Source organism: Dipodomys merriami, unplaced genomic scaffold, assembly GCF_024711535.1.
Source record: "Dipodomys merriami isolate MVZ:Mamm:240054 unplaced genomic scaffold, mDipMer1.0.p SCAF_5, whole genome shotgun sequence".
In the NCBI taxonomy this organism is placed as follows: Eukaryota; Metazoa; Chordata; class Mammalia; order Rodentia; family Heteromyidae; genus Dipodomys; species Dipodomys merriami.
This window is the reverse complement of record NW_027206068.1, coordinates 58,936,912-58,960,645: the sequence shown is the minus strand read 5'-3', so window position 1 is coordinate 58,960,645 and position 23,734 is coordinate 58,936,912. Positions and strand designations below refer to the sequence as shown.

At 41.9% G+C, this 23,734-nt stretch overlaps 1 protein-coding gene across 4 annotated transcripts in view; it reads left to right on the top strand.

Moving 5' to 3' along the window:
* Znf800 (zinc finger protein 800) overlaps positions 1-23,734 on the top strand; it is a 171,581-nt gene that overhangs the window by 23,964 nt on the left and 123,883 nt on the right. For 3 of the 4 annotated variants that reach the window (XM_069996691.1, XM_069996690.1, XM_069996695.1), the window contains exons 2-4: positions 7,660-7,775; positions 18,580-18,774; positions 21,023-21,454. The gene's annotated coding sequence lies outside the window, so the exon portion shown is untranslated. The remainder of the gene's footprint in view (positions 1-7,659; positions 7,776-18,579; positions 18,775-21,022; positions 21,455-23,734) is intronic. The other variant, XM_069996692.1, reaches the window with a different exon arrangement.

Below are 23,734 nucleotides of genomic sequence, written 5' to 3'. Positions count from 1 at the left end.
GCCTAAAGTCTAACAGAGTGATGCCATTTTGTCCCCCAAGGAATTGGGCCTCTGACCCCAGAACTGTTGTTTGCTCAAGCAGGTTCTGCAAATAATCTCTCAAAATGTTCCAGCCACCCAGTATTCTAGGATGACTATATTTACTGATAATGCTCAGTTTTGTTTTTCACATTTTTTAGTGTGATTAAGTGGTTACATAATTTCCCAAATTTCACAGTATTGTGGGATAGTGAAGCTTAGTTAAAGTCACAAACACATTCTAACTTTCATGGAGCAAATTGTCTATCACGGTCTATAACATTTATGAGTTCTATGAGCTTTGTGATACAGTTATTTCTTCCACATTGGATGATATGTATATTTCTTTTGTTTTGCATAGGATCAGCTGTTCCCTCTTTCCCACTTGTTCCCTCCCTCGCATCACTGCCATTGAGTTGCTTAGTTCATTTTGGTCAATGTCCAGTGCAGCTGATGGGTCCCACTGTTATAGTTTTTCCCTGATTCCCTCTAGTTCTGTGTCATCATCCTGGTTTCCCTCCTGTGTGCACATACATACCATACATGTGGTCAGCAGCATGGGGTTATTTAGTAGTGATTCGACCAAATGAGTGGAAGTTCTTTGTTTCTTAAGTCTTGTTAATTTTGTCATATCACCTAACATTTTGGATTTAACATCCACTTATCAGGGAGACCATGTGCCGTTTGTCTCTTTGCTCTTGGCTTACCTCGCTCAACATGATTTCTTCTACCTCCATCCATTTCCCTGCAAATGCCATTATTTTATCCATTCTAATGGCTGCATAATATTACATTGTGTATAGATACCACAATTTTTGGATCCATTCATCTGTGGTGGGACATCTGGGTTGTTTCCATATTCTGGCTATTGTGAACAGTGCTGCAATAAACATGGAGGTGCATGTGTCCTTGTATACTGGTTCCTGTTGTTCAGGATAGATGCCTAAGAGTGATATGGCTGGGTCATAGGGGAGGTCTATATCTAGCCTTCTGAGGTATCTCCAGACTGTTTTCCAAAGTGGTTGTATTAGTATACATTCCCACAAGCAATGCAGTAGAGTTCCTCTTTCTCTGCATCCCCTCCTACATTTGTCATAGGCTGACTTGAGGATGTGGGCCGTTATGACTGGGGTAAGGTGGTATCTCAGGTTTGTCTTGATTTGCATTTCCTTCACAACCAGGGATGGTGAACATTTCCTCATGTGTTTCTTTGCCATTTTTATCTCTTCTTCTGAGAAATCTCTTTTTAGTTCCCTTGCCCTTTTAGTAATTGGTTTATTAGGTTTGGGAGGGATTAGTTTCTTCAGTTCCCTGTATACACTGGATATTAACCCCTTGTCTGATACATTGCTGGTAAATATCTTTTCCCAGTTAGTTGGTTGTCTTTATAGTTTAGTTGCTATAGTTTTAGCTGTACAGAAAGTTTTTATTTTAAGGTAGTTCCATTTGTCAAGTCTCTCCAATTTGTTGTGACCCTGGGACTCTGGTCAGTAAGTTCCTGCCTATGCCTATAAGTTCAAGTGTCGTTCCTACTCTGTCCTGCAGTAGTTTCAGTGATTCAGGTTTGATGTTAAGGTCTTTAATCCATTTTGAGTTGTTGTTGGTGTCTGGTGATAGGCTGGGGCCACTTTTAGTCTTCTGTACGTGGCTGCCCAGTTTTCCCAGCACCAGTGGTTGAAGAGGCTGTGTTTCTTCCACTGTATGTCTTTGGCTCCTTTGTTGAATATCAGCTGACTGTATGTATGAGGTTTTATTTCTGTATCTTCTATTCTATTCCATTGGTCTTCGGGTCTGTTTTTGTGCCAGTACCATGCTGTCTTTGTTATTATGGCTCTATAGTAGAGTTTGAGGCATCGAGAGTAGAGGCATCGAGTTCCCTCCCATGTTGTCTTTTTTTCCTAGAATTGCTTTGGTTATTCTAGGTTTTTTTGTTGTTCCATATGAATTTTTGGACTGTTCTGTATTTCAGAAATGTATGTCATTGGGATTTTAATAGGAATTGCATTGAATTTGTATATTAATTTTGGCAATATTGCCATTTTCACTATATTAAGCCTGCCTATCCAAGAGCATGGAAGGTCTTTCCATTTCCTAGTGTCTTCTGTAATTTCTTTCTTTAATTTTTTTATAGTTTTCATTAAGTAGTTCTTTTACAGCTTTGGTTAGGTTAATTCCTAAATATTTTATTTTTTGGGAGGTTATTGTGAATGGGATTGCTTCTTTTATTTTCCCTCTCTGCTTGTACATTGTCAGTGTACAGGAAGGCGACTGATTTTTGTGGGTTGATTTTGTATCCTGCTACTTTGCTGAAGTGATTTATAATTTCTAAGAGTTTGGAGATGGAGTTTTTGGGATCATGAAGGTATAGTATCATGTCATCTGCAAAAAGGGATAGTTTAACTTCTTCTTTCCCTATGTGGATCCCTTTAATGTCTTTTTCTTGCCTTATTGCCCTGGCTAAGGGTTCCAGGACTATATTGAAGAAGAGTGGAGGCAGTGGGCATCCTTGCCTTGTTCCTGACTTTAGGAGAATTGGTTGTAGCTTTTCCCCATTAAGTATAATATTGGCTATTGGTCTGTCGCATATAGCTTTTATTGTTTTAAGGACCGTTCCTTCTATTCCTATATTCTCCAGAGCTTTTAACATGAATGAATGTTGTATTTTATCAAAAGCCTTTTCTGCATCTGTGGAGATAATCATGTGATTCTTGACCTTGGCTCTGTTGATGTGTTGGATTACATTTATTGATTTACGTATGTTAAACCATCCTTGCATCTCTGGGATGAAACCTGTCTGGTCGTAGTGTATGATTTTGTTTATGTGTTTCTGGATTCTGTTAGCTAGAATCTTGTTAAGGATCTTTGCATCTGTGCTCATCAAGGAAATTGGCCTGTAATTCTTTTTTTTTGGTTGGGTCTTTGCCTGGTTTGGGGATGAGTGTGATATTGGCATCGTAGAATGAGTTGGGATAGCTCCCTCCTTCTCTGTTTCTCTGAAGAGCTTGAGGAGTATGGGTATTCATTCTTCTTTAAAGGTCTTATAGAATTCTGTTGTGAATCCATCTGGTCCTGGGCTTTTCCTTGTTGGAAGACTTCTGATTGCTTCCTGTATCTTGTTGTAAGATATTGGCTTATTTAATTCACTTCCTTCTTCTTTGCTCAGTTTGGACAACTTGTATTTCTGTAAAAATGCATCCATTTCTGCCACGTTTTCTTTCTTTAGAGAGTATAACTTTTGAAAATAGTCCTTTATAATTGTTTGGATATATTGGGTACTTTGTTGTGATTTTTCCTGTGGCATCCCTGATCTTGTTAATTTAGGTTTCCTCTCTTCTTTTCTTAATTAATCTTGCCAATGGTCTATCAATTTTATTTATTTTTTCAAAGAACCAGCTTTTTGTTTTATTAATTTTAATCTATGATTTTCCTATTCTCTATTTCACTAATTTCTGTTCTTAGTTTGATTATCGGGCTCTGTCTAGTAACTTTAGGTTCCATTTTTTCATGTTTTTCTAGCTGTTTTAATTGCAACATGACATTATTTACTTGGGCTGTCTCTATTTTCTTGATGTGGGCACTGAGGGCAATAAATTTGCCCCTCAGCACTGCTTTTGCTGTGTCCCACAAGTTTCTTTGTGGTATTTCTTCATTTTCATTGAATTGTAGGAACTTTTTAATTTCTTCTTTAATTTCTTCTGTTACCCAGGTGTTGCTTAGAAGTGTGCTGTTCAATTTCCATGTATTTGAGTAATTTCTGTGGTATACTTTGTTATTGAGGACTAGCTTGATTCCACTGTCAGTTTTGTTTTTGTATATGCTTTGCAGAACCAAAAAAGCTCTCTACATTGCTTGCCATAAAGGATGTGGTTTTTGTCCTTAAAAGACTAACTCTGAGCTGTCTCCATGCTGTCTGATTTGGGAAGCCTATACTCCCATGCAGTCTCTGGCCTTTGCAATAAGTAAGCCTCGCTTCCCAGGAGGCTGAGATCTGAGGATTGCCAGCCTGGGCAGAAAAGTCTAAATAATCCCTCAAAAACTGGCTCAAAGTGGTAGAGTGCTAGCCTTGAGCAAAAGAGCTCATGGACAACTCCCTGAGTTCAAGCCCTAGCACTGCCAAAAAAAGAAAGACTCCTATAATTTGGCTTTTTAATTGTGGTGTCCTTCATTTTCTTGCTGATTGGGTTACAACACTAGAATGGCAGAGAACAAGGGAGATACATATAGGACACTGAACCTGCAAGCAATCAGGGAACTAAGGTGAAGCACATTTGAACCTATCTTTGAAAGAGACCGGCTGGTCCTAGCGACTTGGATGGATAGTAGCAGTGAGAAGAGAAGGGCATGTATAGCAGATCCTAGCCGATTATCTCATCCAGTGTTGGCTCCAGTGTCCTCAATTCAGCTTCCTGAGCGGCAGAGACCCGTTTGCTAAAAACAATGCTCCTCTTGCAACTCGTGCCAGAGGAAATCGAGATTCCAACAGAAGTTAGAATTAGGAACAGAGTTGCGTGGGTGGTGAGTGAGGCTTTCATTGTTCTGCGTGGCTCTAACAGGAACATGTGGGCTGGAAGCCACCAGGTGCTGTGCCTTCCTGTTCCCAAGATCGTGGCAAAGGGAGTGTGACTTCTGAGCTCCAATCTCAGCAGCAGGGAGGGATGGTTCCCATCTCAGAGAAGAAAAGCTGATGTCTGGACCGAGTGTACTAAGCATGGAGCACATGTGGGTGGAGATAACCAGAAATGAGTTGAAAGTAGTTTGGGGGAACTGCAGAACACAGTGAAGAGGAGAGAGATGAGAGAGAGATCTGGGAGCCAGTGCGATGGGTGAGGTGTGGGTGACATAGAGAATGCATAGAAGAAGGTCAAGGGCGGCACCTGTCCTACTGAGGAAAATGTTTGGGGAAATAATTTCGTATCCATTGAAAAGATTCAAGAGTAGTAAAGAAATACTTGCATCCTTTACCCAGACTCCCATATTGAGGTCTTGTTCCATTTGCTTTATTTAGCCTTTTGCTAGTGCTCTCTGCACACACGTATATTTTTCTGAACCATTGGAGAGTAAAGTGCAGATAGGCATCATGACCTTTATTCTTTAAAGATTCAATTAAAAGTATTATTATTATTAGTGGAGCTTGGAGTGGAAGCCAGGGCTTTGTCCAGTCTAGATAAGTGGGATCAAAATTAATTACAAGTATGGCGATCCATACTTGTAATCCTAGCTACTTAGGAGGCTGAGATGTAAGGATCTCAGTTCAAAGACAGCCTGGGCAGGAAAATCTTGAGACTCTAATCTTCAATTTACCACAAAATCTAGCCTTGAGCAAAAAAGCTCAAAGATATCACTCAGGTCCTCAGTTCAAGCCCTAGTATTGGCACAAAAGAAAAAGAAAAAGAAATTAATTCTGATTTCTGTCTCCTTCATCACCTGTTTGTTCATTTATTCTTTGTTTCCCCAGTTCTGGGGCTTGAACACAGGGCCTAGGAACTGTCCCCAAGCTTCTTCTGCTCAAGGCTAGCACTCTCCCACTTGAGCCACAGTCCCACTTCTGGCTGTTCCTGTTGATGTGGTACTGAGAAATTGAACCCGGGGCTTCATGCATGCGAGGCAAGCACTCTACCACTAAGCCACATTCCCAGCTCTGTTAATTTTTTCTAGGTCCTTATAGCAGTCAGAACCAGGAAATGCAGGAATGTATTGAAAATACATATGCATGTACCTATGTGTCCATACATACACGTACACATTTTAGAAATCATGAATTTAAGACTGGATATGTAGCTCAGCGACAGAACAATTGCTTAGCAGATGTGATCCCCAAGCCTGAAATAAAGAGAGAAATATAAAAAAGCAAAGAATCAAATGAATGGACTGATTTCAACCTGTATAATCCAAATCTAGTTCTTCAGAGTTTGTCTTTACTATCTTCCATTCTATATTTGTATTTTCTTACTTCCAGAGCAAGAACCATAGGATGTAGGCATGGTGGTATACTGCTGTAATCATAGGACTCAGGAGGCTGAGATAGGAGGATCTTGGGTTTGAGGCCAACATGGGTTACATAGCAAGATCCTGTTTTCTTTTTTGTTCTTTTTTTGTTTTTGTTTTTAAACTCTGTGATGGAGTTCTTTTAGTATTTTATTAAATCTTTTATTAGCTGGTAAATAGGTATTGAGAAGAACACATAAACAGAAACAACCATAAAAGGAGCAGGAAACTACCAGAGAGGGTGTCCAAGAAGACCAGGGATAAAGGAGTTTGAATCTTGTTAAATTTTACTTCCACTAAAATAATGGACAAAAGAAGGAAGAACAATTTCTGGAGGAGGGTGTCAGAATGGATTCTGGATATTTTGCGTTTGGATGTGTTGAATTGGAGGGGAGTCCTGTAAGGGGAAGCAGCCTTGTTATAAATGTGGTGCTCCGCAAAGAATTCAAAGCCATCAATATAAATTTTGGGGCCTCGTTCATTCAATGAACAAACATTTGTTACAGATGTTGGTGATACATAAAGTGATAAGGTAGAGCCAAGTGTCACAACTCTGATACAGTACACAGGCAACAATTTCAGGTAGTGATAGATAAAATGGGGCCAATGCACCAGAACATTCCATAGGAGGATCATGAGAGTCTTGTGGGATGGTTGAGTGCTCATTTATCTGGCTTGGTAAGATAAACTTTTTTCCTTTTTTTCCCTTTTCTTTTGTGTGGGTTCTAGGGTTTGAATTCAGGACCTGGGTGCTGTCCCTGAGCTTTTTTCTCAAGACTAGTACTTATGCCATAGTTCTACTTCTAGCTTTTTTTTTTTTTTTTTTTTTTGGTTGGTTGTGGGGCTTGAACTCTGGGCCTGCTCACTGTCCTGTCCCTGAACTCTTCATCTCAAGGTGAGTGCTCTACCACTTGAGCCACAGCACCACTTCCAGTTTTCTGGTGGTTAATTGGAGATAAGATCTCATGGACTTTCCTGCCTGGGCTAGCTTTGAACTCAGATCTCAGCCTTCTGAGTAGCTAGAATTACAGGTGTGAGCCACTAGTGCCCAGCTCAAAAAGCCTAGACTCTTTTTTTTTTTGTTGTTGTTGTTGGTCATGGGGCTTGAACTCTGGGCCTGGATGCTGTCCCTGAGCTCTTCAGCTCAAGGCAAGTGCTCTACCAATTGAGTCACAGTGCCACTTCTGAGAAACTTTTTTAAAAAGATTAAAAAGCAAATGTATCCTGCTGTGCTGGGAAGGTGGTTCAGTGGTAGAGCGCTTGCCTTGCATGCATAAGGCCCTGGGTTTGATTCCTCAGTACCACATAAGCAGAAAAAGGCAGAAGTGGCGCTATGGCTCAAGTGGTAGAGCATTAGCCTTGAGCTAAAGAGCTGAGGGACAGTGCCCAGGCCCAGAGTTCAGGGCCCATGACTAACAACAACAACAAAAATGTATCCCGCTGTTTTATCTTTTTAGTAACGTAGTTATTGAAAAAAAAATCAATTGGATATCTACCCTGGGCCAAGAAACAGGACAATGGGCATAGAATAGTGACCAATGATTGGTTCTTAAATAGGAATATATCTAGAGACATTAAGTCATCCAAACCAGTAAGCCTAAACGCTGGGACTGTTTCACAGTACTTTTGGAGAAGTAAATCCATTTTTCCTGTTAGGTTTAAAGGGAACAATCTGGAGCTGCTGCAGCCATCTTGTCACCATGAAACACGAGCTTTTCAGAGGAGACAGAGAGACAACTTGGAGATAATGAAACAAAAAGATGGAGAGATAAGTAAGTCTCAGTACTTTTTATATATAATCTTTTTTTTTTTTTTGTCAGTCGTGGGGCTTGAACTCTGGGCCTGGGCGCTGTCCCTCAGCTCTTCAGCTCAAGGCGAGCGCTCTACCACTTGAGCTACAGCGCCAGTTCCAAGTCTCAGTACTTTTTGAGGCCTGGATCAAACCTGACATGAACTCTGGGCTCTGTCGTCACCTGAACCCCCAAAGTTTGGGTTGTTAATTGTAACTCAGGATATTTGGAATTTAAATTAAGTCAGGAAAGGCTTCCTTAGGGAAGGAGAATGTGCAAGAACACTGAAGGGAAGTGAGCTGGCCTGGAGCAGAGGGGAGGGGAGAAGGGCAGTGGAAGCAGGGGGGAGGCCACAAACTTGCCTAAAGGGCCTCAGGCAGGTGAAACAGCAGAATGTTGAAAGAGCCAGGGAACTGAAAGTAAAGTGAGGTCTAGTGAGCCCCATGTATCGTTATATCACCTGGTACCAATCTTGTTCAATACCTGGGGTCAGCCCTGCTTCCTTCACACCTGCATCTCTCCCTCCCCTCCCCCTCCCAAGTTCTGGCTGTGTTATTTTTTATCATAGTGGAATATAATTTTGCAAAGGTGACACTTAGGCTAAACCATGACTCTTTGATGATGAGCAACCATTTAAAGATTTTCAAAACCAACATTCCATGTAGAAGGAACAATTGGTACAAAACCCATCATACTGATTGGCACACATTGAACCAGACACCCAGAAAGAAGCCTGATGGTAGAAAACTGCCCTTCGTTTGTGTTCTGGGAACTCTTTCCGGAAGTGCTAGGCACAGTGGCACAACACCTACAAAATCACAACTGTCTTCAGGAAAGTGGGCTTTTTGCTTCTTGTACCCAGGTTCTTTGGAAGGATGATTTGTAACAGGGAGGGACAGCTCCTAAAAGAGATTAAAACAAGATGCTGCTTCTGCTCTTGTGACTCATTGTGTTTAATCACAAAGGGAAGCAACTCCTCTCAGAATTACTGTGATGATTAGATCAAACATGTGTTGAAAGTCCTTGGAAAAATGGACTTATTACTAATGACTGTCATCAGATTTATTAGGTAACATAGTCCATGAACTGCATGTGGGTACATTATCACCCAGTCCCACCCTGCACCCCACTGTCTTCCTGAGAAGTGTGTTCAGACTTCCAGAATGGAGTGTGTATAAATATTACTCATATATATATACATATACATATATTTTTTTATTGCTGTCGCAATAAATTACTGTAAACTTGTGATACATCCTGAAGGTCAGAATGCGAATGTGTCTTACCAGGCTAAAAATAAAGGTATTGGAAGGATTGTGGTCTATTCTTCAGTTTTCCCATCATCCAGAAGCCTTCTGCATTCTCTTTCCTGGGATTCCTTCTTTCATCTTGAACACTGACAGTGTCCCATCTCTCTGTGGGTTTATTCCATATTCACATCTTTGATTCTCTTCTGTCTCTGCCTTCCTTTTTTTTTTTTTTTTTTTGTCAGTTGTGGGGCTTACACTCTGGGCCTGGGTGCTGTCCCTCATCTCTTCTATTCAAGATTAGTGCTCTACCACTTGAGCCACAGTGCCCACTTCCGGCTTTTTCTGTTTATGTGGTGCTGAGGAATCGAACCCAGGGCCTCATGCATGCAAGGCAAGCGCTCTACCACTGAGCGACCTTCCCAGCCTGCCTTCCATTCTTAAGGAGCCTTGTGACTAACCTTATACATACTCAGAGAATCCAGGATAATCTCCCTATTTTATTTATTTATCTTCATCATAAACCCTTGCTATGTTGCCCAGATTATCCCTGAATCCATGGACTAAAGCAATTTTCCTGCTTCAGTCTCCTAAGTAGCTAGGTCTTGTAGGGCGTATGCCACCACACCAGTTTTCCCTATTTTAAAGTCAGCCAATTAGCAACTTCCACTTCCCTTTGATTAGTACCATACATGTTTTGTGGGTTTGGGACACTGATGTCTGTGTATATGAGATTGGGGGTTATCATTCTGCCTACAGTAATATATGTATTTGTATAATTTTCTGTCTGGGAAGAACTTTAGCAAAAGCAAAAAAATCAAGGATGGAAATTCTTCCAATTCACTTCAAGTATGACTGAATGAATCCTAGTGATATTTCTTTTCATGGGAAACCAGCAACACCTAGTGTTTCTCCAAATAAACTTCACCAGAAGCTAAGTTTTCTATAATGAAGCTGAATGACTGGTGCTGGAAAGAGGAAATTCTCAGTACCTGATAGGGAGAAAGCTGGTGACTTTCCTGGATGTTCTTTACATTTATGCTAGCCCATAGATTGGTACATCCCTCTGAAAGTATTCAAATCATTTCTGTGGGGTTTGGACCCATCCTGGGCTCTGTGGTAGAGGAAGAAGAATAAGAATGTAGTTCTTGTTCCTCCAGCCTCTGGGCAGAGGAGGCACACTCTGGAAACAAGAGCATATATCCTTCTTTCCAAAGCATGGAAGTTTTTTTTTTTTTTTTTTTTTATCAGTCATGGAGTTTGAACTCAGGGCCTGGGTGCTGTCCTTGAGCTTTTGTGCTCAAGGTCAGCACTCTACCACTTTTACTTTTTTAGCCAGTCCTGGGGCTTGAACTCAGGGTCTGGGCCTGTCCTGAGCCACTCTGTGGTTAAGGCTAGCTCTCTACCACTTGAGCCACAGAGCTACTTCTGGCCTTTTCTGTTTATGTGGTACTGAGGAATTGAACCTAGAGTTTCATGCATGCTAGGCAAGCACTCTACCACTGAGCCACATTCCCAGTCCCACTCTACCACTTTGAGCTATAGCTTCACTTGTGATTTTCTGGTGGTTAATTACAGATAGGAGTCTCATGGACTTTCTCGTTCAGGTTGCCTTTGAACCATGATCCTCAGATCTCAGCCACCTGAGTAGCTAGGATTACAGGTGTGAGCCACTGGTGCCCAGCAGCATTGAAGTCTGAAGGGCCACCGGTACCAGTTATAATTAGATTCAGCTGTACATATAACAAAACCTAAAAGAAGAGTGAATTAAACAGAGAGAAACTTATTACTCTTGGGCCTGGGGGTTTAGCCCAACAGAAGGGCGCCCACCCGGTGCATGCAAGGCCCTGGGTTCGGTCCTCAGCCCTCGGAAAACAAAAAAACAAAACAAAAAACAAGGAAACTTATTACTCTTGCAAAAGAAATGGTACTGATATTTTGGGGAAATGATTAATCAATTCCATATAAACCGTTACACATTGTTATCTATCATATGATCGCCTAGAGCTACTCCTAGGTTTCTTTCCCAGAGAACTTAAAACATATGTCTGCACAAAAAAGTTTACAGGTGTGTTCATAGCAATATTAATAAAAGCCCCAAAGGGAAAGCAACTCAAAGGGTAAGCAGAATGTGATGTGTCCATACAATAGAATATTAATCAATTATAAAAAGAATGATGTTACTGATATATGCTATAATGAATCTTGAAAATGCCATTCAACATGGAAGAGTCAGGCACAAAAGGCTACATATTGCCTTCATATGAAGTGTCTAGTATAGGCAAATCCACAGATAAACAAAGCAGATCATTGGTTGCTGTGGGCTTAGGATGAGGAAATAAGAATAGAGGATGACTGCTAATGGGCATAGGGTTTATTTTTGGAGTGATGAAATGTTCTGCATACAAGATTGTGATGTTGATTTGTGGATATAAAAAACACCCTGAAAACTATTAAATTGAAGACTTCATTTATTATTTTTTGCAGTACTGCAGATTGAAAAATTGTGTACTTTAAAATGGGTGAATTAATTGTATGTGAATTATATTAACAACGTTGCAAAAAGTACTAAAAGGATTAAGGAGTCAAAAAGGCTGATGAATAAATAGAGGATATGAAGAAGAGATTGGAAAATGACTTCTTTTTACTAAGTATATGTGCACATAAGTATGTATGTATGTTTTCCAAGGCTTCAGATTGGTAACTGTTTCCTATGCATTGAGTCTATCATCTTTCCTATGCATTGAGTCTATCATCTTTCCTTCCCACAACTTAGCATAATATATGAACTAGGGCAGGCTGATCCTAATCCCAGAGCAAGATGGAGCTACAAGTGTGCAATGCGCTGAAGCAAATAGTGAGTGGAATAGGGTTCATGCTCCTGACTCTTTGGGAACATGAGCTCCCTCCCCACATGAGAGGCACTTGTGCTATATCCTGAAGAATCCCTGGCCCTGATGGCACAGGACTGGGCTTTGTGATCTGATTCCTGTGAGCCACCAGTTTACCTATCTGAGAAGAATGTGGAGCCAAGAACAGCAGGGTTGCAGGAGCCAACAGAACTAGGAAGAGGATTCTTCTCTAGGGCCTTCAGGGGGAGCATGGCCCTGCTCACAGCTTGAGTTTGGACTGCTGACCTCCAAGTGGCCTGCCTGCCTGCCTGCCTTCCCTTTCCTTCCTTCCTTCCTTCCTTCCTTCCTTCCTTCCTCCCTCCCTTCCTTCCTCCCTTCCTTCCTCCCTTCCTTCCTTCCTTCCTTCCTTCCTTCCTTCCTTCCTTCCTTCCTTCCTTCCTTCTTTCCTTCCTTCCTTCCTTCCTTCCTTCCTTCCTTCCTTCCTTCCTTCCTTCCTTCCTTCCTTCCTTCCTTCCTTCAGAGCAGTCCTGAAGTTTGAACTCAAGCCTTTGCACTTGCTAGGCAGGTCTTCTATCACTTCAATCATGTTACCAACCTCTTTTGCTGTGAGTATTTTTGAGATAAACCCTTGCTTTTTCCCTGGGCCAGCTGGGATTATGATCCTCCTATTTAAACTTCCTGACATAGGTGGAATAGCCAGCCACTCTCCTTATTTTCTGTTGAGATTGGAGTCTCTAACTTTTTTGCCTGGGCTAGCCTTGAGACATAATCCTCTGGATCCTAGCCCCTCTATAGCTGGGATGACAGGTATGCACCACTTTATAAGAAGTGAGGTTTTGTAATTTGTTTGCTTGGACTGGCTTTAAACTGTGATGCTTCTGATTTCAACTCCTGAGTAACTAGAAGGCATAATTAATAGGCATAAGCTACCAGTGCCCAGCTCAAAGATACACTTTTTTGGGAGGGCTTTTTTATAGCAATTTTTTTATTGTGATTGATTACATAAATTTCACAGTATTGTGAGATAATGATACTTAGTTAAAGTCACAAACACATTCTAAGCTATATGGGGCAAATTGTCTTTATCGTGGTCTATAAAGTTTATGAATTCTATGAGCTTTGAGAATACAGTTATTTCTTCCACATCGGATGATATGTACATTTCTTTCCCTTTGCTTAGTGTCCACTGCTCCCCCTTTCTCGCTCATTCCCTCCCTCCCATCGCTGTCATTGAGTTGCTTAGTGCTTTTTGATCAATGTCCAGTACAGCTGATGGGTCCCGCTGATGTATGTTTTCCTGTTTCCCTTTGTTTCTGTGTCCTCCTCCTAGTTTCCCTCAGATGCGCACCTATATGCCATATATGTGGTCAGCAGCACAGGTTCATTTAGTAATGATAGGACTAGATGAGTGAGGTGCTTTGTTTCCCGAGTCTTGTTTACTTTGTCGCATCTCCTTATGTTTTGGATTTAACATCCACTTATCAGGGAAACTATGTGCTGTTTGTCTCTTTGCTCTTGGTTTACCTCACTCAGCATGACTTTTTCTAGTTCCATCCATTTCCCTGAGAATGCCATTATTTTGTCCTTTCTAATGGTTGCATAATATTCCATTGTATATAGGTACCACAAATTTTGGATCCATTCATATGTAGTGGGGCATCTGGGTTGTTTCCATATCCTGGCTATTGTAAACAGTGCTGCAATGAACATGGAAATGCATGTGTCCTTGTATCCTGGTTCCTGTTGTTCAGGATAGATTCCTAGGAGTGGTATGACTGGGTCATAAGGGAGGTCAATATTTAGCTTTCTGAGGATTCTCCAGACTGCTTTCCAAAGTGGTCGTATAAGTGTACATTCCCACCGGCAGTGTAATAGGGTTCCTCTTTCTCCGCATCCCCTCCAGCATTTGTTGTTGGCTGACGTGAGGATTTGGGACATTCTGACTGGGGTAAGGTGGTATCTCAGAGTTGTCTTTATTTGCATTTCCTTTACAACCAGGCATGGTGAACATTTCCTCATGTGTTTCTTTACCATTTTTATCTCTTCTTCTGAGAAGTCTCTCTTTAGTTCCCTTGCCCTTTTAGAAATTGGTTTGTTAGGTTTGGGAGGGATTAGTTTCTTGAGTTCCCTGTATAACTGGATATTAACCCCTTGTCTGATACATTGCTGGTAAATATCTTTTCCCAGTTAGTTGGTTGTCTTTATAGTTTGGTTGCTATGTTTTTAGTTGTGCAGAAAGTTTTTATTTTAAGGTAGTCCCATTTGTCCAGTCTCACTCCAATTTGTTGTGATCCTGGGACTCTGTTCAGGAAGTTCCTGCCTGTGCCTATAAGTTCAAGTGTCGTTCCTACTCTGTCCTGCAGTAGTTTCAGAGATTCAGGTTTGATGGTAAGGTCTTTAATCCATTTTGAGTTGATGTTAGTGCATGGTGACAGGCTGGAGTTCACTTTTAGTTTTCCGCATATGGCTGCCCAGTTTTCCCAGCACCAGTAGTTGAAGAGGTACATTTTTTTTCCACTGTATGTCTTTGGCTCCTTTGTTGAATATCAGCTGACTATATGCTTGTGTTTTTATTTCTGGATCTTCTAATCTATTCCATTGGTCTTCGGGTCTGTTTTTGTGCCAGTACCAAGCTGTCTTTGTTATTATGACTCTATAGTAGAGTTTGAAGTCTGGCATCAAGATCCCTCTTAGAATTGTTTTGACTATTCCAGGTCTTTTGTTGTTCCATATGAATTTTTGGACTGTTTTCTATATTTCAGCAATGAACGTCATTGGGATTTTAATGGGAATTGCATTGAATTTGTATATCAATTTTGGCCATTTTTCACTAAAGTAAGTCTGCCTGTCCAAGAACATGGAAGATCTTTCCATTTCCTGGTGTCTTCTATAATTTCTTTCTTTAAGTTTTTATAGTTTTCATTTAATAGTTCTTTTGTATGTCTGGTTAGGTTGATTCCTAAATATTTTATTTTTTTGAGGTTATTGTGACTGGGGTTGTTTCCTTGATTTCCCTTTCTGCTTGTACATTGTTGGTGTACAGAAAGGCAACTGATTTTTTTTTAAGGCAACTGATTTTTGTGGGTTAATTTTGTATCCTGCTACTTTGCTGAAGTGGTTTATAAGTTCTAAGAGTTTGAGGGTGGAGTTTTTGGGATCATGGAGATATAGTATCTTGTCATCTGCAAAAAGGGATAGTTAACTACTTCCTTGCCTATGCGGATCCCTTTAATGTCTTTTTCTTGCCTTATTGCTCTGGGTAAGGATTCCAGAGCTATATTGAAGAGGAGTGGTGAGAGTGGGCATCCTGGCCTTGTTCCTGATTTTAGGAGAATTGATTGTAGTTTTTCCCCATTAAGTATAATATTGGCTAATGGTCTGTTGTATATGGCTTTTATTGTTTTAAGGAATTTTCCTTCTATTCCTATTTTCTCCAGGGCTTTTAACATGAATGAATGTTATATTTTATCAGAAGCTTTTTCTGCATCAATGGAGATAATCATGTGGTTCTTAACCTTGGAAAACATCCACTTTTAAAAACGGGAAACAAAGGAGGAGGTTACAATGCTTGATAAGAAATGTACTCATTATGGGCTGGGAAGGTGGCTCAGTGGTAGAGCGCTTGCCTTGCATGCCTGAGGCCCTGAGTTTGATTCCTCAGCACCACATAAGCAAAAAGAAAAAAGCCAGATGTGGTGCTGTGGCTCAAGTGGTAGAGCGCTAGCCTTGAGCTGAAGAGCTGAGGGGCCCCACGACCAGACCCCCCCAACCCCCCCCCAAAAAAAAGAAATGTACTCATTATCTTGCCCATGTAATTGTAACTCCTCTGTACAGTATTTTCACAATAAAAAATAAATAAATAAAAATAAATAAAAACTATTTATGGATCTGGAAGGGATCTAGAGATATGAAAGGTGGGATTGGAACCCACTTAAAACAATTTATTTCCATATGTGAAATGATCTAATTTAGCATTCCATTGCTAATAATGTTGAAGTCCTAAAGACCCAAAGGATCTAGAATATCCTGATAAGGATGTTTAGGATTTGCTATTGTTGTTGGTCTTGGTGCTCAAACTTGTCTTAGGTGCTATCCTTGCCCTTTTGCTCCGGGCTAGCACTCTACCAATTTGAGCCACAGTACCACTTTCAGTTTTCTGGTTGTTAGAGGTAAGAATCTCATGGACTTTCCTGCCCAGGCTGGCTTTGAACCTCAGCCTCTTGAGTAGCTAAGATTACAGTTGTGAGCCCCCAGCATTCAGCTTCCCCTAGTATATTCGTGCACAACTTGTTTCAGAGACATCCACTAATGATTATCACTGTGCTCTGAGCAGCTTGGCCTCATTTCTTGCACTCAGGTCTTAATTAGGAGGTTTTGACTCATCATTATTTAGTTATCTATTTTTTTTCCTTGACAGAGTGCATTAGTTACATTATGTAATTAGAAGAATGATGCTCACAAAAGTCATCACATTGCAAAAGAGATATGACAGAAGAGACCATTAACTCTACCTTTCTGTACAAATCCTGGCAGTAATTAGGGACTTACATAAACAGCCCAGCTTACATTGTTTAGTTGACAATCTCCAGTAACAACACCAGCAGTGTGGTAGGCTTCTCTCTTCATAAAAGCAAAAGTGATTAGTCTGCTATATAACCTAATCATGTGAAAAATGTAATTCCCATAACAACATTTGTTATTACTGCCTTGGAAAAGGGCAGATTAAGGACGGAATTTGCACACAGCAAATTGTCCTGTTGCGCAAAAGTAAAAATAAGTGTTTCTTCCACTAGAGACCTGGTGCCCACACTGTTAGAGCAGATCTTTCCATTGTGGATGATGGATCAGAATTAAACTTCAGGAAGTTCTAATGTTTTCCTCAGTAGGAGGGATTCTAGGAATAAATGCTGCATGAACTAAATCTTTTGGGATAGACTGCGTCTAGACAGATAATTGAAGTTCATAAGAGAGATTTAAAGGGATTTTTTTTTTTCCAATTTCTGCTTAGCTAACAATGCCTCATTTCCTGGGACTCTTAGATGTGTGCAGGTAGGTACGGACTGGATGCTAGCTATAAACGGAAGCAAGCATTGCTTCTGGCCTCAAAGAGCAGTGGATCATCCATCACTAAAGTGTCCAGTTCAATTCTTGTGTACCTTTCGAAATTCATATGTGTTTTGAAATGCTAACCTCCATTGTGACTAGTGTTAGGAAGTAGGGTCTTGGGGAGGTCATGAAGTCATAAGGGTGTGACCTTACGAATGGAATTAGTTCACTTAGAAGAGACACACTGGATTGGTCCAGTCTGAGCCAACATGGTGGCCCTTCTGTTTCCTGGTAACAGTGAAAGGGATGGAGGCTGGAATGTGGGTCCCATGGAGGTCAGAACTAATCATGCCTAGGGCCTCAGGGAGGGTGCTGAGTTCAGTTTGGATCCAGGCAATGATTCCAGACTCCAGTCTTTGGGCTGTCAGGCCGAGAGAGTACCAGGCTGTCCTTGATCCTGTGGGGTCAGTAGCATCAAAGTCTTCTCCTTTGTGCCACCCAGAGACCAGTCCAGATCACTCCTGGAGTTGACAACATGAATGACATTGTGACAAGACTTTTGTCTTTGGAATTGGCCAACTGGAAACAGAAGCTAGAAATCAAGTCTAGTTGGCAAATAGGCTTGTAGAAAATCCTGAGGATGTTAGATCTCTGGAAGCTTGAATTGTCTTGACCATCAAGGTTTGCAATTACAAAGAATACATGTGGAAACACTAGAAGGACAGATCCATGCACTATTTACTGATGAACACCAACCAGAGGAGACAGATGCTTAAAAACCTCCATTTGACCAATTATGATGTCTATTTTGGTATTATTGTGAAAATACCGTACAGAGGGGTTACAATTACATGGGCAAGATAACGAGTACATGTCTTTTTCTTTTTTTTTTTTTTAACGAGTACATTTCTTACAAACATTGTTGCCTCCTCCTTTGTTTCCCCTTCCCATCCCTTCCTATCCCCCCCATCCCCGATCCCTCCCTTTTTTCTCCCCCCCCCCTCCCCCGGGCAGCACCAAAGTTGTAAAGTTCATCAACTATGATGTCTTTGAGAAGATGTACAGGGAGCTAGCTGGGGCCTGAATACAGCTTCCTCCTCTGTGTTACTGAAAAGCCCACCCCTAGTGACCAAAAACACTGTGTGCATTGGTTCTTCCAGAAGACCAGGGGAACCCAGAAAACCCATTTAAAGTCTTGACCAGAGTTACACAAAGAAAAGCAATGAAGTGTGTTTTTTAAAAAAAATCTGGGTGTTATAATTCTAGCTACTCAAGAGGCTAAGATGTAAGGATCATGGTTCAAAGCCAGCCTGGGCAGAAAAGTCCATGAGACTCTCATCTCCAGTAAACTACTCAGAAAAAAAACAGAAATGGCACTGTGGTTCAAGTGGTAGAGTGCTAGCCTTGAGCCAAAAAGCTCAGGGACAGTGCTCAGGCCCAGAGTTCAAGCCCTTGGGCTGGAGGGGGGGGGGCGGAGGGAGTTGCGCGGGGGGGGGGGGGGGTGGGGGGTGGGGGTGGGGGGTGGGGGGTGGGGGGGTGGGGGGTGGGGGGGTGGGGGGGGTGGGGGGGTGGGGAAGAAGAGACACAAAATGAGCTTGTTCCTCTTCCCTTCCCCTGTTTTTCTTCCATGTGAGAATCTAGTGAAACTGGGGTTATCTGAAAACAGGAAGAAACATGGATTAGATCTCCAGAGTGCTGACCTTCCACTTCCAGACTCCAGAAATGTGAGCAATACATCTGTTGTTTAAGCCATCCAGGCCAGAGTTATCAGCTCTAGCAGCCCAGGACCCCTGTGGGATAGACCTTTCTCCTTATCCTCCTCACGGTAATTTACTAGTAAGTTATCTTATTTATTTATTTATTTATTTATTTTTTGGGTCCGGTCATGGGGCCTGAACTCTGGTCTGGGCACTGTCCCTCAGCTCTTCAGCTCAAGGCTAGTGCTCTACCACTTGAGCCACAGCGCCACTTCCGGCTTTTTTCTTTTTTGCTTATGTGGTACTGAGGAATCAAACCCAGGGCCTCATGCATGCAAGGCAAGCGCTCTACCACTGAGCCACCTTCCCAGCCCTAGTAAGTTATCTTTTTATTGCATGGACACAGATTCCCTTCCAATTTGGGAAAGTTACACTTTCCATCATACCTTGCATCAAACCATCAATAGTTGACAGATTCAAAGGCATAGTGTCTAGCATAGAAGATGCATAGTGAAAGGCATTTTCTTTCCCTTTTCCCTTTTAAAATCTGATTTTAAAAAAAGTGAATTCTTGTTTTTCAAGAGAAAGCTGAATCTGTGTGCTCCAGCAATATCTAGAAATTATTACACAAAACAAGTTCTTCATCTTAGGGTTGAATAATAGCAGGTATAATTTTAGGGTATGTGAGTCTGCTGATCATCTGCCAGTATTTACCCACCCCCCTTCTCTCAGTACTTAAGTTTATCTCAGTACTTAGGTGGCAGTCTGTTGCTTCAGGCTAAAAGACATTGGCCGTTTCCCTTTCCATATGCATCAGCATGTAACAACTAGACAATGAGAGGGTACACGGAAGTGTATATGATTTTTGTGCAAAGCACCCCTAGCTTTTCCTTTTGCTCCATTCTGCTGCCTGGGATATAGATGCAATAGTTAAAGCTCTAGTAGCCCTCTTGGGCCATGAGGACAAGGACTTGACATGAGAAAGGTGGAGGGTGAGACAGACGGTCCTTAAATCTGTGGTCACTTAATGAAGCCATACAAGCGATAGAACTACTAATAGATTTTTTTAATTTTTAAATTTATTATATTTATGTTTTATTTTTTATTCTCCTTAATTTGTACAAAGGGATTTTGAGTTAACATGTCAGTTTGTAAATACAATGCATCTTTATCAATGTGTTGTTCTGGATTTTGTTCCAGATGTAAGAGAAATTTGTGGCTTATTTGAACCATTGATTTTTTTCATTTCAAATTCAATTTTAAATTGGAAGATTTTGGTTTTATTATGGTGAAAACATAAAAGTATGGTTCATATAAGTACTGTGGCTTTGAATCCTTTTTTTTCTGTGTGTGTGTGTGTGTGTGTGTGTGTGTGTGAGAGAGAGAGAGAGAGAGAGAGAGAGAGAGAGAGAGAGAGAGAGAGAGAGAGAGAGAGCGCACATGTACACGTGCGCATGCCTATCCTGGGGCTTGAACTCGCCCATGTCCCTTAGCTTTTTCACTCAAGGCTAGCACTCTACCATTTGAGCCACAGCTCCACTTGCACCTTTTTGATGGTTAATTGGAGATAAGAGTCTCATGGACTTTCCTGCCCCAGGGGACCTAGAACACTAAGGAATCCTCAGATTTTACCCTCCCAAGCAGCTAGAATTACAGGTGTGACCTATGCATGGTGGTTTTGAGGCTTTTGAGCATAGGAAAACACTTCAAATTCTAGCTGAACATGGTACCTGACCTCTATTAAACTCAATTGTTAAATTGACAGTGCTTGTCATTGCCTTGGTCAGGTGTGCTAATGTGCATGGTGTGTACATGTACACCTCTGGTACATTCTCCAGGACAGTGCTTCTCAAATGGTATGTCTGGAGTGGGGCCTGTACTTCTATCTTAGCCTCTAGGTAGGCATGACCTTTTCCTTCCTCCCTTTCCTTCCCTCCCTTCTTTCCCTCCCTTCTTTCCCTCCCTCCCTTCCTTCCTCCCTCCCTCCCTTCCTTCCTCCCTTCCTTCCTCCCTCCCTCCCTCCTTCCCTCCCTCCCTCCCTTCCTTCCTTCCTTCCTTCCTTCCTTCCTTCCTTCCTTCCTTCCTTCCTTCCTTCCTTCCTTCCTTCCTTTTTCTTCCTTGGCTTGGACTCTGACCATGAGCTTTGTTCCTCAAGGCTCTACCACTTGAGCCACAGCTCTACTTTCAGCTGTTTGGTGGCCAATTGGAGATAAGGGTCTCATAGACTTTCCTACCTGGGCTAACTTCGAACTGTGATCCTCAGATCTCAGCCTCCTGAGTAGCTAGGATTATAGCACACTGGTGCCCTGCCAAGCACGACTTAAAAACAACAACAACAACAACAAAAGTTAGTATACCACGTGATTCGAGCTGTCTTTTGTTTCCAGGGTAACTCTGAGCAACTGACAGCCTGGTTCTTTGAGCTTCATCTTTCCTGGAGCAAAAGACTGATCCTAAACAACCGACTAGAACTGTCTCTGGCTGCCCTGCTGTAGATGATTCCCGTTTGCTACAGCTGCAGTGTTTTCTGCGCTCCTGGCCCTGCTGGGTCCCTCAAGAGGCAATGGCATTGCACACGGCCGGCCGGCCTACCTTTGTGCAGCCCTTCCCTCCTCAGAAAAATGTTCTCAGTGCACAAAGCGGCTGCTGAAAAGAACGGCTCTGGCTCTGGGCTGAGAGCAGGGGAGCCTGCCAGCCACAGCGCACCTCTAGGCCTTCTTCAGTGGGGACAACGCTGCTAGATCTGCCTAGAAAACCCATGGAGCATCCCTAAAGAAACCCAGACTCCAGCCTGGCTCACCCCACCTCCAGAGCTCCAGGTGAGATTGAAACCGACAAACCTTGAGACTAGTGGATAGATAGCTCAGGCTAACTGCTTGTTTGCTCTCTCTCCGGAATTCACCTGCTTCTGGACCTTCTTCTTCTTGTTGTTGTTTTTAATTAGGGAAAGAAATGCTGTCGTCGCTGTTTCCCAGCACTTTATTATTTTTTTTCTGGAGGTAGCAGTCAAACATTTGGGATAGGGTGAAAAAAAAAGTCAGATGTAAATTTGTATGGGTGTAGTTTGCCTTAATTCAGTGTATGTGACTTGCAGACTGCCTTTTACAGAAACAGGTGACCCCTGCGGTGTGGCTGCAATGTGTGGGTGTCTGTTTCGGCATTTATATTTAAATATATTTCCCTCCCAGAATTTTTAATTGGAGATTCTTTTGCCTTGTAGCTGCTCAGATAAATCCAATTGGGAGCTAAAGGGAGTTATTTTACTTGGTAACTAACCTTTATTTCAGGCCTCTGCCCCCCTCCCCCACCACCCCGCCCCCTCCCCCCATCCCCAGTTCTTGCTTAGAAGCAATCCGTAAAGCGAACCTACTCTGATACAGTTTGAAAAGTGCATTTTGTACTTGGCTCTTTCTTTGATCGAATTAATCTGGGCCTTTTTGTAGTTCTAAATGAGGCCTATAGGCTGACAATGTAGCTGTTTAAAGGGGATTTTAGGAGATAATAGCCAATGCAAATAGTGCCCTGAGAATGGCAACTTGCTTTTGCACTTTCAATCACATAATAACAGCAAAGAAAGCTTTTTAAAATGAATTGAAATTTTGTGGCTTGCCATCTGGGATTATTTGGGGGAAACAGTTTTGAATACTGCAGTTGGGCTAAAGAATGGCGATACAGACGGCTCTTAAGCTGACAAGTTTCAGATGGCAACCTTATGCTAACTAAGTGCAGAGTTGGCTAGCAGGTTTTTTTTTTTATTTTCTTTCTCTCGGATTATCTGCAAAAATTCTCTTTGATTGCTGGTATTTGGGTCTGAAAAACTTTTCTATTGTTGAAGAATTCAATTCAACCCCTGCAGCTGCTGATCGGCTTATTGTGTGTCCTGGTTATGTGTACGCAGCCCAGATGAATGTAGCCAGGCCTTTTAGGGCCTTAATAGGTGTCTACATAAAGGTCATTTCTTCTGCCGTACTTGTTTTAACAAAAGTTTATACACAAACAACAACCACAGCTAAAACATTCACATTAATCAATTTCCTTCTGATGCAGAATGAATAAAAAAAACAAAAAGCAACACCCACAAAAACTGCCTCAAGCCATGGGTGAGACATGAAAAAATGTTTTCTGTGTATGATATTGTAAAGCAGAAAATACTTTCAGTAATTGTATCAAGGGCAAAAGCATAATTGTTTCAACCACAGTTTTCAGCCCAGGGGCCTCTCTCTGCTGGTGTGCCTTTGCAGCCCAGTGCAGGAGACTGCAGTTTGTTGGGTTTTTGCTTTTTTATGGATGTTTATCTAGGTTTGCTGGTCTGTGAACTCTTGGAGAATGTTGACTATTGATTGCCTCTGGTGGAATGGTTGCACTGGTAAGACCAGAAACTAGAAAAAAAAAAAAAACCTTCACAAATGGGTACACCATCAGACATTTCTGAATCTGCAAAATATTGAATTATTTCTGCATAGTTATCATCATAGTTATCTGCATAGTTAGATCTTTAGTGAAGGCTGCTTTCACGATGTGGATAGGTTGCAAATGTGGTGAGGATATGCACACACTCACGGAGATACCAGATGGGGCCAGATAAGCAAGGACCTTGGAGAGCTGTTCATGGGTGACTTAAGGGGTTGCCCGCTACAGTAGGCGTCACGTGGGAATTACAGAACTCTGGCTGCCACGTGAGGGGACCCACCCACCCTGCCCTCAGGGAGCAATACCAAGGGTTTGCCTCAGCTGCCATCTGATTCAGAGACAACACCACATTCTTCAATCCCTCTCAGAATGAATGATACCTAGTACCCATTCTTAACCCTGTAAAAACGAACTGCCTTAATGGTGTCCTTAGTGACATCTATGGGCTCTCCTCCACTGTCAGTTTGTTTTGTTTATTTACCTTTTAAGTTCACGGCTTAGGCCTTACCATACTGTGTGTGGCTCCATCCCTTCCCCCACTGTTATGCCAGGGTCTCTTCCCTTCCTGTGCTTGCTCAGGATGGGGCTGGGGAGTGTGGCTCTCCTAGGGCTGAGGATTGTCCCAGTGGAAGGCATCTGATTCTCCCCCACACTAACTTCTTAGAACTTTAGGTTGGACAGGTGCTTCT